Source organism: Hylobates moloch, unplaced genomic scaffold (genome assembly GCF_009828535.3).
Source record: "Hylobates moloch isolate HMO894 unplaced genomic scaffold, HMol_V3 SCAFFOLD_4, whole genome shotgun sequence".
NCBI lineage: Eukaryota > Metazoa > Chordata > Mammalia > Primates > Hylobatidae > Hylobates > Hylobates moloch.
The window spans coordinates 101,301,772-101,314,991 of record NW_026652279.1 but is presented as its reverse complement, the minus strand read 5'-3'; the positions used below and the strand labels follow the sequence as shown (position 1 = coordinate 101,314,991).

Below are 13,220 nucleotides of genomic sequence, written 5' to 3'. Positions count from 1 at the left end.
ACATAGGAGTGAATTTACTGAGTCACGTGGTAATTCTATATTTAACCTTTTAAAGAACTGTTTCATTCTTCTGCATGTGGCTTGCCAATTATCCCAGCACCATATATTGAATAGGGTGTCCTTTCCCCAATACCCCCCACAAAGCACTCCCCCCACACCACAAGCAGTGCATCACCCGATAGTGCCCACAATCTGACCCAGCTACAGGTGTACCTGCACTAGACAGCATCCCAAACCTGCCTCCCCCCACCCCACCATGGGCAGTTCAGCTCCTGATAGCGCACCCCTCAGTCAGCACCCAATAACGCCCCAGGCAGTGCAGCACCCAACAACGCCCCTAAACCACCCCCCACTGCTAGCACTGTAGCCCCGGATAACTCTACCCAACTCACCCCCTGCTGCAGGCAGTGCAGCAGAAGATAGTGCCCCTAACCCTTCCAGAGCCACTGGCAGTACGTTAGTGTACACAACCTGCCTCCCCCCACCACCCCTGCCACCGTGGGCACACTAGTGTAGCCCCAGATAGCCAGCCAACCTGCCCCACCACCAGCAATGCCACCCCGGAGAGTGCCCCCAACCAGACCACTGCCACAGGCAGGGTAGCCTCTAGCAGTGAACCCCAATAGGACACCAAACCCTTGCTCCCAGAGGCGTACAGGGCAGCCCCCGAAAACTCACCTACCCCATCACATTTCCACCGCTGTGGCCGAGCTGCAGTCTCTGATGTCACCACCAACCACAGCGAGGCGAGCCGCGGTTGCACAGGCTCCAGCCTCCAGCATGTGGCGGTGCCTCTTCCTTCTCCTAGTTCTCTAGCCCGGCAGGAAAAACTCCCACTGCTGCCGCCCTCCTACTACTCTGTCGCCACCACCAACCGCAGCGAGATAGTGTCCCAGGCTCCAGGGCTCCAGGCTCCATCCATCCTCTGCCAGCGGAACGTGGCCGCCCCTTCCAGTTTTCTAAGCTGGGCACAGAGTAGCTCCTCCGCCCGACACAGAAGACCCTGAAATGACCTGACGCAACCTCTGCATGCTTTATGTACCGAGGTTACGCAAATGACGTTCCTGGACTACATGTTCTGATTGGACGAGAGAAAAACCTCTAGGCCTACTCTGATTGGACTTTATTTTCATGCTGTGATTGGTTGTGTTAAGACTTGCTCTCATCCAATCAGAACATGGTAATAAAGTCCAATCAGAGTAAGCCTGGAGGTTTTTTTCTCATCCAATCAAAACATGCAGTCCAGGAACCTCCGTGGGCATAACCGCAGTATATAAATGATGCTGACAACAGGACAGGATTTTTCAGGCTACCGTGTCTTATCGAGTTGGTCAGTGCCTGGGCTAGAGGATTAGGACTCGGGAGTCACTGGCCGTATGCTGGAGGCTGGAGTCACGGGAGCACAGCTCGTCTCGCTGTGGTTGGCAGCGACTGAGATAGCAGCGCACCTGAAGCGGTATGAGAAGGAAAACAGTTTTGGGATAGATGGAGGAGGGTAAAGTGGGTAGTTAGTGCCAAAGGGAAAAAAGGATAGCTAGCAGGAGAAAGCATTGCAAAAAGATGGCAGGGAAAAAAGGTTTTGGGTAGATGGAGGCAGAAAAACGGTGGGGAGCGGGAGGGAGGGAAGGTTTTGCAGAAAGACGGTGGGTAAAAAGTTTATGGGTAGATGGAGGGAGAAAAGAGGGTGGCAAGTGGCAGGAGGAAAGAGAGGGTGGTGATGGGGAAAAACGGGGGCAAGCAGTAGGGAGAGAAGACGGTGGGGAGAAAATACAGTGGGGGGAAAGAATTTTGGGGTAGAGGAGCAAAAGAGGGTAGCAAGTGGGAGAAGGAAAAAGAGGGTAGCCAGCAGGAGGAAGATAAGGTTTTGCAAAAAGATGGTGGCAGAAAAGAAAGACGGTGGGTAAAAAGTGTTTCGATAGATGGAGAGCGGAAAGAGGGTGGCGAAAGGGAGCAGGGATACACGGTTGGGAAAAAGACAGAAAAATAGTTTGGGGTAGATGGAGGGCAAAAAGGAGGGTGGCAAGCAGGATAGGGGAAAGAAGAGCACGAGTGGTAAAGGGGGGAGACTTTGAAAAGATGGTGGGGAAGTTTTGGGTACATGGAAGGGGAGAACAGAGGTGAGCAGGAGTGGGGAGAAGGGTTTGTGAAAAGACGGGGGGAAATGTTTTCGGGTAGATGGAGAAGGGAAAGAGGGTGGCAAGGAGGAGCGGGGGAAAGACGATGAGGAAAACAGTTTTTGGGTAGATAAAGGGGGAAAAGAGGGTGGTGAGCAGCAACAGTGGGGAGAAGGCTTTGGGAAAAGACGGGGGAAAAGGTTTTTGCTTAGATGAAGGAGCAAAATAGGGTGATGAGAGCGGGAGGGGGAAAAAGGGTGGCCAGGGAGTAGGGGAAAAGATGGTGGGAAAAAACAGTGGGGAAAGTGTTTGGGTAAATGGATGGGGAAAGGGTGAGTGGGAGAGTAGAGAAGGCTTTGCGAAATGACGGTGGAGAAAGAGAAAATGGTGGTGAAAGTTTGGGAGTAGGTGGAGGAAGAAAAAGGGTGGCGAGAGGGAGGGGGGCAAAGGCGGTTGGGAAAAGAAGGTGGGGAAATAATGGTGGGGGACAAAGGTTTTGGGTAGGTATTTTTTTAATAACAGTATTTGTAATTTTGCTTTTGAGTAGTTTGAGTTCTTTATATGTTTTGTGTATTAACCCGTTGCTTGATGGCGTAGTTTGCAAATACTTTCTTCCGTTCTCTAGGTTTCTTCATTCTGATTGCTTCCTCTGCTTTGCAGAAGCGTTTAAGTTTAATGTAATTACATCTTTGCTTTTGTTGCTTGTGCTTTTGATGTCTATTTGAAAATTCCTTGTCCTAGCCAATTTCATGAAACGTTTATCTTATGTTTTCTTCTCTAGTAGTTTCATAGTTTCATGTCCTACATTTAAATCTTTATTATTGAGTAGAGTTTTGTATGTGGTAAGATGACAGTCTAGATGTGTTCTTGTGCATGTGGGTTTTGGGTTTTCCTAGCACAGTTTATTGAAGAGTTTGTCCTTCCCGAATGTGTGTTCTTGGTGCCTTTTTTTTAAAATGAGTTGACCAGAAATGCGTGAATTTATTTCTGATTTCTCTATTTTGCTTCACTTGTCTATGTCTGTCTCATTCATTCCTCTCTCTCTCTCTCACACCCCTTTTGTTGATGGTACCATGCTGTTTTGATGGTACCATACTTACTATAGATTTGTAGTACATTTTGAAATCAGGTAGTGTGATGTCTCCAGCTTTTCTTTTTATTCCAGATTCTTTAGTCTATCTGAGGTATTCTGCATTTCCATGTGAATTTTAGGATGGTTTTTATTATTTCTATGAAGAATGTCTCGTAACTTAAGATGGATTGCATTGATTCTGTAGATCCCATTGGGTGATAATAGGTATTTTAACAATATTTTTCTAGTGCATGGACATGGGATATCTTTCCATTTACTTGAGTCTGCTTTAATATCTTTCATCTGTGTTCTATAGTTTTCATTGTGGGATCTTTTGCTTTTTGGGTTAAGTTTATCTTTAGATATGATTTTTTTGGTAACAAAATAACTTGATTTCTTTCTTAGGTATTTCACTATTGGTGCATGGGCATGCTACTCATTTTTGTATATTGATATCGTATCTTGCAACTTGACTGAATTTATTATTTCTAGTAGGTTTTTTATGGAATCTTTGGGGTTCTCTATATATATGTTCATGTCGCCTGCCAACAGAGACAATTTGACTTCCTTTTTTCCAGTTTGTATGCCTTTTATTGCATTCTGTCCAATTGCTCTAGCTAGGACTTCCAGTACTATGCTGAATGAAAGTGGTATAAAAGTAGGCACACTTGTTCCAGATCTTAGAGGAAGAGCTTTTAACTTTTCCCCGTTGATTATGGTATTAGCTGTGCGTTTGTCATATATGGCCTTTGTTGCACTGAGGTATGTGCCTTCTGTGCTCATGTTGAGTTTTTATCATGAAGGAATGCTGATTTTTTTTCAGCATCTGCTTAAATGATTATATGGCTTTTGTTCTTGATGTGCTGAATGTGGTATCACACTTACTTGTGTTTATTGAATCATCCTCATATTCCTGGGATGAATCCCACTTGATCATGGCAGATGATGTTTTTATTGTGTTGTCAAATGCGATTTTCAAGTATTTTGTTGAGGATTTTTTGCATCTTTGTTCATCATTTCTTTTTGTGTTGTGTCCTGGTCTGGGTTTTGTACCAGGGTCATGCTGTCCTCATAGAACACGTTTCAAAGCCTGCCTTCCTCTTCATTTTATGGGGAATATTTTGAGTACAATTGGTATTAGCTTTTTAAAAAATGTTTGGTAGAATTTAACAGTAAAACCATGATTGTTGTGTTGTTCTTTCCCAGGAGAATCTTTATTACTGCTTTAATTACATTACTCATTATTGGTCTGTTCAGGTTTTTTATTTTTTTATCATTCTATCTTGGGAATTCATTATGTGTCTAGAAATTTATTCACTTCTAGATTTTTCAATTTGTTTGCATATAGATGTTTTTTGTAATCTATTCAAGCTTTCATATTTCTGTTATCAATTGTAATGTCTCCTTTCTCATTATGATTTTTTTCTTATCCTTAGTCTAGTTAAGGCTTGTCAATTTTGATTTTTCCTTTTCTTTTTTTTTTTTTTGAGACGAGTCTCGCTCTGTCGCCCAGGCTGGAGTGCAGTGGCACAATCTCGGCTCACTGCAAGCTCCGCCTCCCGGGTTCACGCCATTCTCCTGCCTCAGCCTCTCCTAGTAGCTGGGACTACAGGTGCCCGCCACCACGCCCAGCTAATTTTTTGTATTTTTAGTAGAGACCGGGTTTCATCGTGGTCTCGATCTCCTGACCTCATGATCCGCCCGCCTCGGCCTCCGAAAGTGCTGGGATTACAAGCGTGAGCTACCGCGCCTGGCCCAATTTTGATTTTTGTGAAACACCCCAGCACTTTGTTCCATTGACTTTCTGTATTTTTTGTTTCTATTTTTAAAATTTCTTTTCTAATCTTTATAATATTTTTTCTACTAATTCTAGCATTTGATTTTTCTTGTTGTTCTCAGTACTGGAGCTGTACTGTCAGGTTGGCTATTTGAGATCTTTCTACGTTTCTGATTTGTAGGCATTTATAGGTATGCACTGTTTAAACTTACAGCTGCCTTCCTGAATCCCACAGGCTTTGTTATGTTGTGTTTCTATTCTTACTTGTTTCAATAACTATTGAATTTCCTTTTTATTATTTTCATTTATCGGTTGTTCATGAGCAGGTATTTTAATTTCCATATGTTTGTACAGTTTTTAAAGTTCCTCGTTACTGATTTCTAATACTATTCCACTGGGGTCAGAAAAGATATTTGATGAGAGTTCAGTTTTTTTAAAATGTGTTGTGACTTGTTTTTTGGCCTAACACATAGTCTGTCCTGGAGAATAATCCATGTGCTATTCAGTAGAATGTGCATTGTGCAGTTGTGGAGTGGAAAGCTGTGTAAATGTCTGTCTGGTCCATTCATATAAAGTTTAACTGGTATTTTGTTGTCTGTATGATGTGTTCATTGACGGTAGTGGGGTGTTGGTTATAGTGGAGCGTTGAGGTTCTCTACTGTTACATTGCAGTCCATCTGTCCTTTAAGGTCTGTTAATATTTGCTTCTGTATTTAGGTGCTTGAGTGTTGGTGGAATATGCACTTATAATTGTTAGTCTGCTGTTTACTTCTTTCTCATTATATAATTATCTTTATTTTTTCTTTTTTTGACTTAAAGTGTATTTTATCTAAGTGTAGCTATTCGTGCTTTTTTGTTTCCACTTGTGTGGGATATCTTTCATCCTTTCACTTTCGGTCTATGTATGTCTTCATAGGTGAACTGAGTTTCTTGTAGGCAGTATATAATTGGGTCTTGTCTTTTAATCCATTCAGCCACTCTTTCTTAATTTAATTTAATTTAATTTAAGTCACATATTCAGGGTTACTACTAACAGGTAAAAACATACTACTGCCATTTTTTACTTGTTTTCTTGTTTTGCTACTCTTTTTTTCTTTTGTTCTTTCTCCCTTCCTCTTTCTCTTCTCTCTGATCTCTTTTTCTTTCTTTCTTTGCTTTCCTCTCCTCCTCGCCTGCCTTCCTGTCTTTATTTGTAGTGAAGTAATTTTTTCTGGTAGTGTGTTTTAATTCCTCGCTTTTTATGTTTAGGATGTCTATTATTGATTTTTGTTTTCTGGTTATCATGAGGCTAAACAATAGAATTATAAGAAGTTACTTCAAACTGAAGAAAACTTAACTTTGGTCTCAGCTTCTCAGGAGGCTCCCTTGGGGAGGATTGCTTGAGCCTGGGAGGTCGAGGTTGCAGCCAGCTGAGATCGTGCCACTGCACTCTCCAGCCTGGGTGACAGAGTGAGACCAAGTCTCACTGAATTAAATAAATAAAAATACAGTAGCTTATAATGAATTCTGATTATAAATTTTGAGATGATGATATTTTAAGGTATAAAGAAGAAAGTGAAAATCATTCATTATCTCATTACCCAAAGATAACTATTTCTAATGTTTTGGTACATATGCTTTCTAATTCATAACCCCCTCTCTCTCACACACACACACACACACACACACACACAAATATACACATAAGATACATTTTACACACAGATATAATTTTATTGTAACTTTTCAGAAAGTTTTGTAATTTTTATTTAAAAATATTGCGAATAAGTTTTGTGAATAATCATAGAAAATATTGTACAGCTTAATTTTAAGATTTTGTTTTGTGCTCTTTGGGGTGGCAGGTTCATTTCTTGCTAAAATGAATCGTCTCAGTGTCTGATTTTCCTTCTCTCCTCTAAGCTGTTGCTTTTGGAGGGGGGGCCTGTATCTCCCTCCTGTTTGCTTGGGGGCAAACACATAGTATCATGGGGTTATGAAGACATATGTTGCCTGCGCCAGATAGCAATGCTGGCTGTAGTTCTGAAAATAAAGGTAATGTAAGAGCTTTTGTCCTGTGATTAATATAAGATGTAAATAAAGTGGTTTTAGATCATCGTAGCAAATGATTTAGATAAAACCGTGCATTTTAGATCATTGTAGCCAATAATTTAGATATAATTCGTGTGTACCTTTTGATTAAGAGTTCAAGATTTCTATACAGTATGTTCATTGTCCGATTTATCTGTAAAGTATAAAAGCTGATACTGGGTGAGGTAAGAAAATTGATACGTTTTACTATCACAAGGAAAAGTGGTATCCATACAGTCTTGCCAAGGAGGCATGGACTACTTAAATTGGCTTCTGGATATTTCAGTTTGGATATGATTGCCTTAAGTTGATTTTTTTGGTTACTGCTTTATAATACTTAGTAACTGATTGTGTGTGTTTAGTAATCGATTGAGTGTGTTAATGAACCCTCCTGTCCTAAAAGCAAAAATGAGGAGGTTCAAGGGAGCATGAATTGTCAACATCCCCTTTAAACAAATAGGCTAGATTAAAAATTTTTTCACAGAGCTTTACAGTATTACATGTCAGTTTATTACGATATAACATGTCAACAAAAATGGCAGAAGCTCTCTTAACTGACTTGCCAGATGGATTAGATCTCTCCATTCACTCAGTAAAATGTCCAGGATTTCATACTGTATTTTCAATTAAAGAGGAGTTTTAGATTTTATATTGCTCCAATTTATGGATACCTACTCTCTTGTACTTTATATCCAAATTTATAGATCTATGTGAAGAATTCAAAGAATCTATGGAAGATGGCTCAGCTTGCTGTGAAGCAAAGAAACCAGGGACCTTCTCCAGAACCTCTGAAGTTGATGTTAGGTCCAGCTAATGTTTCTCCTCTAAAAAGAGTAAGTATCTAAAGCCCAAACAACTTGCATGGCCTTCTTTTGTTAAATCCGAATAATAACCATTCAGATCTTAGAGGAGATTATAGATATTTAAATACATGTCAGTTACCCAGGATTCTATGTAAACCATATTCAGATTCCTTTAATTGAAACACCTTAATAGCTGCTTTTATATTTATGGTGTGTAAGTCTGTTTAGTCCATCAGTAGATTGTTTTATTATCTTTTATTTTAGAAGTGGAATTCTCTCTCAGTTATACTAGTGCTCGATTCCAGTAGCTACACTAAAGGATGTGGAAAAAAAAGAGATGAGTCTTTCTGATTGAATGGAAGTGTATCATTTCCACTAGAACAGCTTCAAAGCTTTCCCCAACTTTTACAGAACATCCATTGCTTAGAGGTATGTGACTGGACCATATGCTTGTTTGCATTTTTCTATTTGAACTTCCTTCATGGTCTTTATTTTATTTTATTTTTTTTTTTTGAGATAGAGTCTTAACTCTGTCACCCAGGCCGTGGCACATTCATAGCTCACTGCTGCCATGAACTCCTGGGCTTATGTGATCCTTCCACCTCAGCCTTCCAAGTATCTGGGACTATAGATGTGCACCACCACGCCTGGCTAATTTTTTAAAAAATTTGTATCAGGCTGGGCACAGTGGCTCACACTGATTAACCTAACACTTTGGGGGAGGCCAAGGTGGGTGGATCACTTGAGATCAGAAGTTTGAGACCAGCCTGGTCAACATGGTGAAATCACATCTCTACCCAAAAATACAAAAATTAGCTGGGCATGGTGGTGCACGTCTGTAGTCCCAGCTACTCAGGAGGCTGAGGCATGAGAATTGCCCAAACCTGGGAGGCAGAGGTTGTGATGAGCCGAGATCTCTCCACTGCTCTCCAGCCTCGTTGACAGAGTGAGAGTCTGTCTCAAAAAAAAAATATATATATATATGTGTGTGTGTGTGTGTGTGTATATATATATGTATGTATATATATAAAAAATACGTTGCCCAGGCTGGTCTCAAACTCCTGGGCTCAAGTGATCCTCCTGCCTCAGCCTCCCACAGTGTTGTAATGATAGGCATGAGCCACCATGCCCAGCCTGTTATTATTATATATTTTCGGTATGATGACTCCCTTATTCACTTTTCAGATACTTAACTGTTGATCAGTTGTTCTGTCATTGCAGCTGCCTTCTCAGATGGGCTCAGTGCTAAACAACTCTCTGCTGCTTCACTACATTAACTGTGTAACAGATGAGCCAGTCTTGCTGAGGTCTTATTAGTGGTTGAGTCAAACATTACAAGAAGGTAAAGAGTTGCATGAGGATGGGACAAGATAGTTTATAAATGGGTTTCTTTTGTAAGGGTGCCAAATTCTAGACAAGAAGAGCCTTCCTATGCTGTAATTATGTCTGTGGTAATCATATATTTAGAGCATGAATGTTTCTGTTGTAATTTCAAGGCAGTAAGAAGGGAGAGGGATTTTGTTAAGGAAACGCTGCTGGATGCCACCAAGACTCACTGGGTGCCTCTACTTTGATGACTGTCTGTGGTAATCATATATTTAGAGCATGAATGTTTCTGTTGTAATTTCAAGGCAGTAGGAAGGGAGCTGGATGGATGGCCACCAAGACTCACTGGGCGCTGCTCAGGAAACACTGCTGGATGGATGCCACCAAGACTCACTGGGTGCCTCTACTTTGACTATCGCAATCCAAGGATTCTTCATCTTTGTATGTCCAGAAACTTGCTGTGAGGCCCCGAGTCATCCTGTTAATGGTAATGAAACTCAGAGGAGACTAATATATAAGCCAGATTGTCAGCTAATTATTAAATTATTTCTGTTCAGCAAAATGCTCATATCTTCCAACTAGAATATCCCCTCTCTGCTATCAGCATATATGGGAACCAAATTTGTCATTAGAAAGTTTTTTAATTATAGAATTAAAGAAAAGGGCAGTGAGAAGCCTTTCAACCAGGCCATAGTACAGCCTGAGCATTTCATTCCTCCACTGGTTGGGGGTGGTGGGGAGATGGTCTTTCTTTTGACCAAACTGAGTGTTTTATTACTGGATAAGCAACTCCTGATTCTTCTAGTGGTTAAAAGTTGCTTTTAGTTGGTTCCAGGCCAATTCTCCTCCTTCTACTCTGAATCTTTTAAACAGAGTATCATAGTTAGATTTCCACTTACTAAATTTCTATCATTTTTACATTATACCCAGCCTACCCTAATTGAAGTTTAGGATATTGTAAAACTTTCAATTCAGATGTTTATACTTTGTTGGAGTACTGTGTGATATAAAGCTTACCTTATTCATTATATGTGAATTCTCTCCATTTATGTTTTCACTATAAGCTTTTCCCTATATTACCAAGTTGTTGAACATACCTGTTGTAGTCTACCTCATGAGTTAGCTAGGATGTATGAGACTAATGGCTTTTTTACTTTGTCACTTCAGTGATAATTATGTTCTGTGCACTTTTTTACTGTGGTACAGCTAGATGCTTATATTTACTGTTTCTGCTCTAGAATGTATTTGGTACGAGGTGAATAATTATGAACATGGAAAATAATTTACCAACTTCCTGGATACTATCATCAGGGCAGAGTCCTTCTTACAAGTAAGATTTCACTTGCTTCTACCACACTCCACCACTCTTTACTAACATTTATTTAGATATCCATTGAAAACCTTTTTCTTGGCCAGGTGTGGTAGCTCACACCTGTAATCTCAGCACTTTGGAGGCCAAGGCAGGTGGATCGCTTGAGCCCAGGAGTTCAAGACTAGCTTGGGCAACATAGCAAAACCCCACATCTACAAGGAATACAAAAATTAGCCAGGCATGGTGGCATGCATCTGTAGTCCCAGCTACTCAGGAGGATGAGGTAGGAGGATCACTTGAGCTCAGCAGGTTGAGGGTGCAGTGACCTGTAATTGTGCCACTGCACTGCAGCCTGGGTGACAGTGACATCCTGTCTCAAAAACAAATAAAAAACCATTTTTTAATACCTGACACCTTTTGTAAATAATATTTGTTGAATTTGAAACATTATAAATAGAGCTGAGTTGGACTTTAATCTTTGCGCTATTGGATTTGAAGAAAGAATATGTTACATTATGCAAATAAAAGGGAAAAGCCTGTAATTTAAGAGAACAAATGAAAATGTAACTAAATAGATTCAGTTAATTGAATTAGCCAGTAATGTAAATTTCATAGGGTCACTCATATTCTTATAATCAACAAACATTTTTTGTGTGTCAAATATATTCTAGCCAATGGACTGATTGGTCTGGGTAACCCTGAGTTGTATTTTAAGCCGCAACTTAGGTATCAGCACCATCAAGAAGCCTTCACTTACTGCCCAGTGTGGGTGAGCTGCTTGTTCTATGTGCTTCCATGGCTCTCTGTGCTTACCTCTGTCATGACAGTTTTAGCATCCATTTTTCCACACATGATGAGCTCCCAGCAGGCAGAAACCATATCTAACTCTTCTTCATGTTTAGATGTTCAGCTTGATTGATAAATGTTTGTGGAATAATTCTTGGTGGTTTTTGTTTGTTTGTTTGTTTGTTTTTGAGACAGGGTCTCACTCTGTTGCCCAGGCTGGAGTGCACTGGCACAATCATGGCTTACTGCAGCCCTGACCTCCTGGGCTCAATCGATCCTCCCCCCTCCATCTAGTAGCTAGGACTACAGGTGTGCACCACCACTCCTGGCTAGTCTTTTTGTTTTTTGTGGGGTTTTTTTTTTTTTTTTTTTATGTTTTTTTGTTTTGCTTTTTGTTGTTGTTTTGTTTTTGTTTTGTTTTTTGTAAAAATGGAGTTTACCATGTTGCCCAGGCTGGTCTCATACTCCTGGGCTTAAGCATTCCTTCTGCCTTGGCTTCCAAAAGTGCCAAGATTATAGGTGTGAGCCACCACACCCAGCCCAAGTTTTAGGGATTTGGTGTGAAACCATTTAATTGGAAGCTGGGTGCAGACGACGGTAGTGAGGATAGCAATTTAGGTTGACGTTTATGTTTCCTACTTGGGAAGATGGATGGCATTCACTGAGAAAAGAAGTACAGGAGGAGCAGGCTTGGAAGGAAAGATGTTTCCCTTAAGAGATGCCTATGGGACATCAAAGCGGTCATATCCAGTACCCTGTAAAGTAATGAGTCTGAAGCTCAGAAATGAGATTTGGGCTAGAGATACAGATTTAGGACCCCTCATGTTAAAAGTGGTGGTTTTAGCTATGATGTGGATGAGATTGTCCAGAGGATTCATGTCATGAAAGCAGGTCTTAGGACAGAGTCCTGGTGCATGTCACTATGTAAGGCTTGCTTCTCACAATTCTGCCCTCGCCCTCATTGTCCAATTCCAAAGCCACTGCCACATTTGTAGGCACCCCACTCCTGGTAACGAAATTCATGCTTCTTGTGGCTGCTATAACAAGTTACTACAAACTTGGTGGCTTAAAAGAACAGAAATTTAATTTCTCACAATTCTCAAGACCAGAAGTTCAAAGTCAGTACCGTATCATGGGCAAAAAACACAGTGGCAGCAGGGAGGCTATAGGAGACGAACCTGTTCCTCACGTCTTTCAGCTTCTGGTCACTGCTGGTACTCCTTGGCTTGTGGCTGTATCACTCCAGTCTTAAAAGCCAACATCACAGAGTAAATAGATTCTCTTTATGTTCCATCTTCACATCGCCTTCTCCTGTGTGTGTGAATTTCTGCCTCCCTCTTATGAGGATACATGCAATTGCACTTAGGGCCCACCTGTATAACCCAGGATTATCCTCCATCTCAAGATCTGTAACTTCATCACATCTGCAAAGAACCTTTTCCCAAATAAGGTAACATTTACAGGTTTCAGGGAATAGGACCTGATGTCTTTATGGGCTATTTAGCCTACTACAGATAAAAAGATGGAGTGATTGTCAAGGGCCAAGGATGCTGTGGGGGATTGGAGTGATAAAAACGTCCTAAAATTTTTCTGTGCACAGTGGCTCAACGTCTGTAATCCCAGCACTTTGGGAGGCTTAGGCAGGCGGATTGCTTGAGGTCAGGAGTTTGAGACCAGCCTGGCCAATATAGTGAAATCCCACCTCTTCTAAAAATACAAAAATTAGTCAGGCGTCATGATGCACATCTGTAGTCCCAGCTACTCAGGAGGCTGAAGAAGGAGAATCGCTTGAACCTGGGAGGCGGAGGTTGCAGTGAGCTGAGCTCATGCCACTGCACTCTAGCCTGGGTGACAGAGGGAGACTCTATCTCAAAAAAAAGAAGAAAAAAAAATGTTCTAAAATTGGTTTCGATAATACTGCACAACTCAGAATGTAGTACCAAAAACCACTGAATGTAATGCT

General features: G+C 41.0%; 1 long non-coding RNA gene across 2 annotated transcripts; it reads left to right on the top strand.

Annotated features, from left to right (window-relative positions):
- The first annotated feature begins 1,240 nt into the window (after positions 1–1,240).
- LOC116810443 (uncharacterized) lies at positions 1,241–11,598 on the top strand. Of its 2 annotated transcripts, XR_009213228.1 has the most exons (6): positions 1,241–1,456; positions 7,735–7,863; positions 8,098–8,262; positions 9,055–9,175; positions 9,465–9,646; positions 10,398–11,598. It is a non-coding gene; the product is annotated as an uncharacterized LOC116810443 (long non-coding RNA). The 2 variants fall into 2 exon arrangements; XR_004370293.2 differs by lacking the exon at positions 10,398–11,598 and having other exon boundaries at positions 9,465–10,187.
- Positions 11,599–13,220: the final 1,622 nt, after the last annotated feature.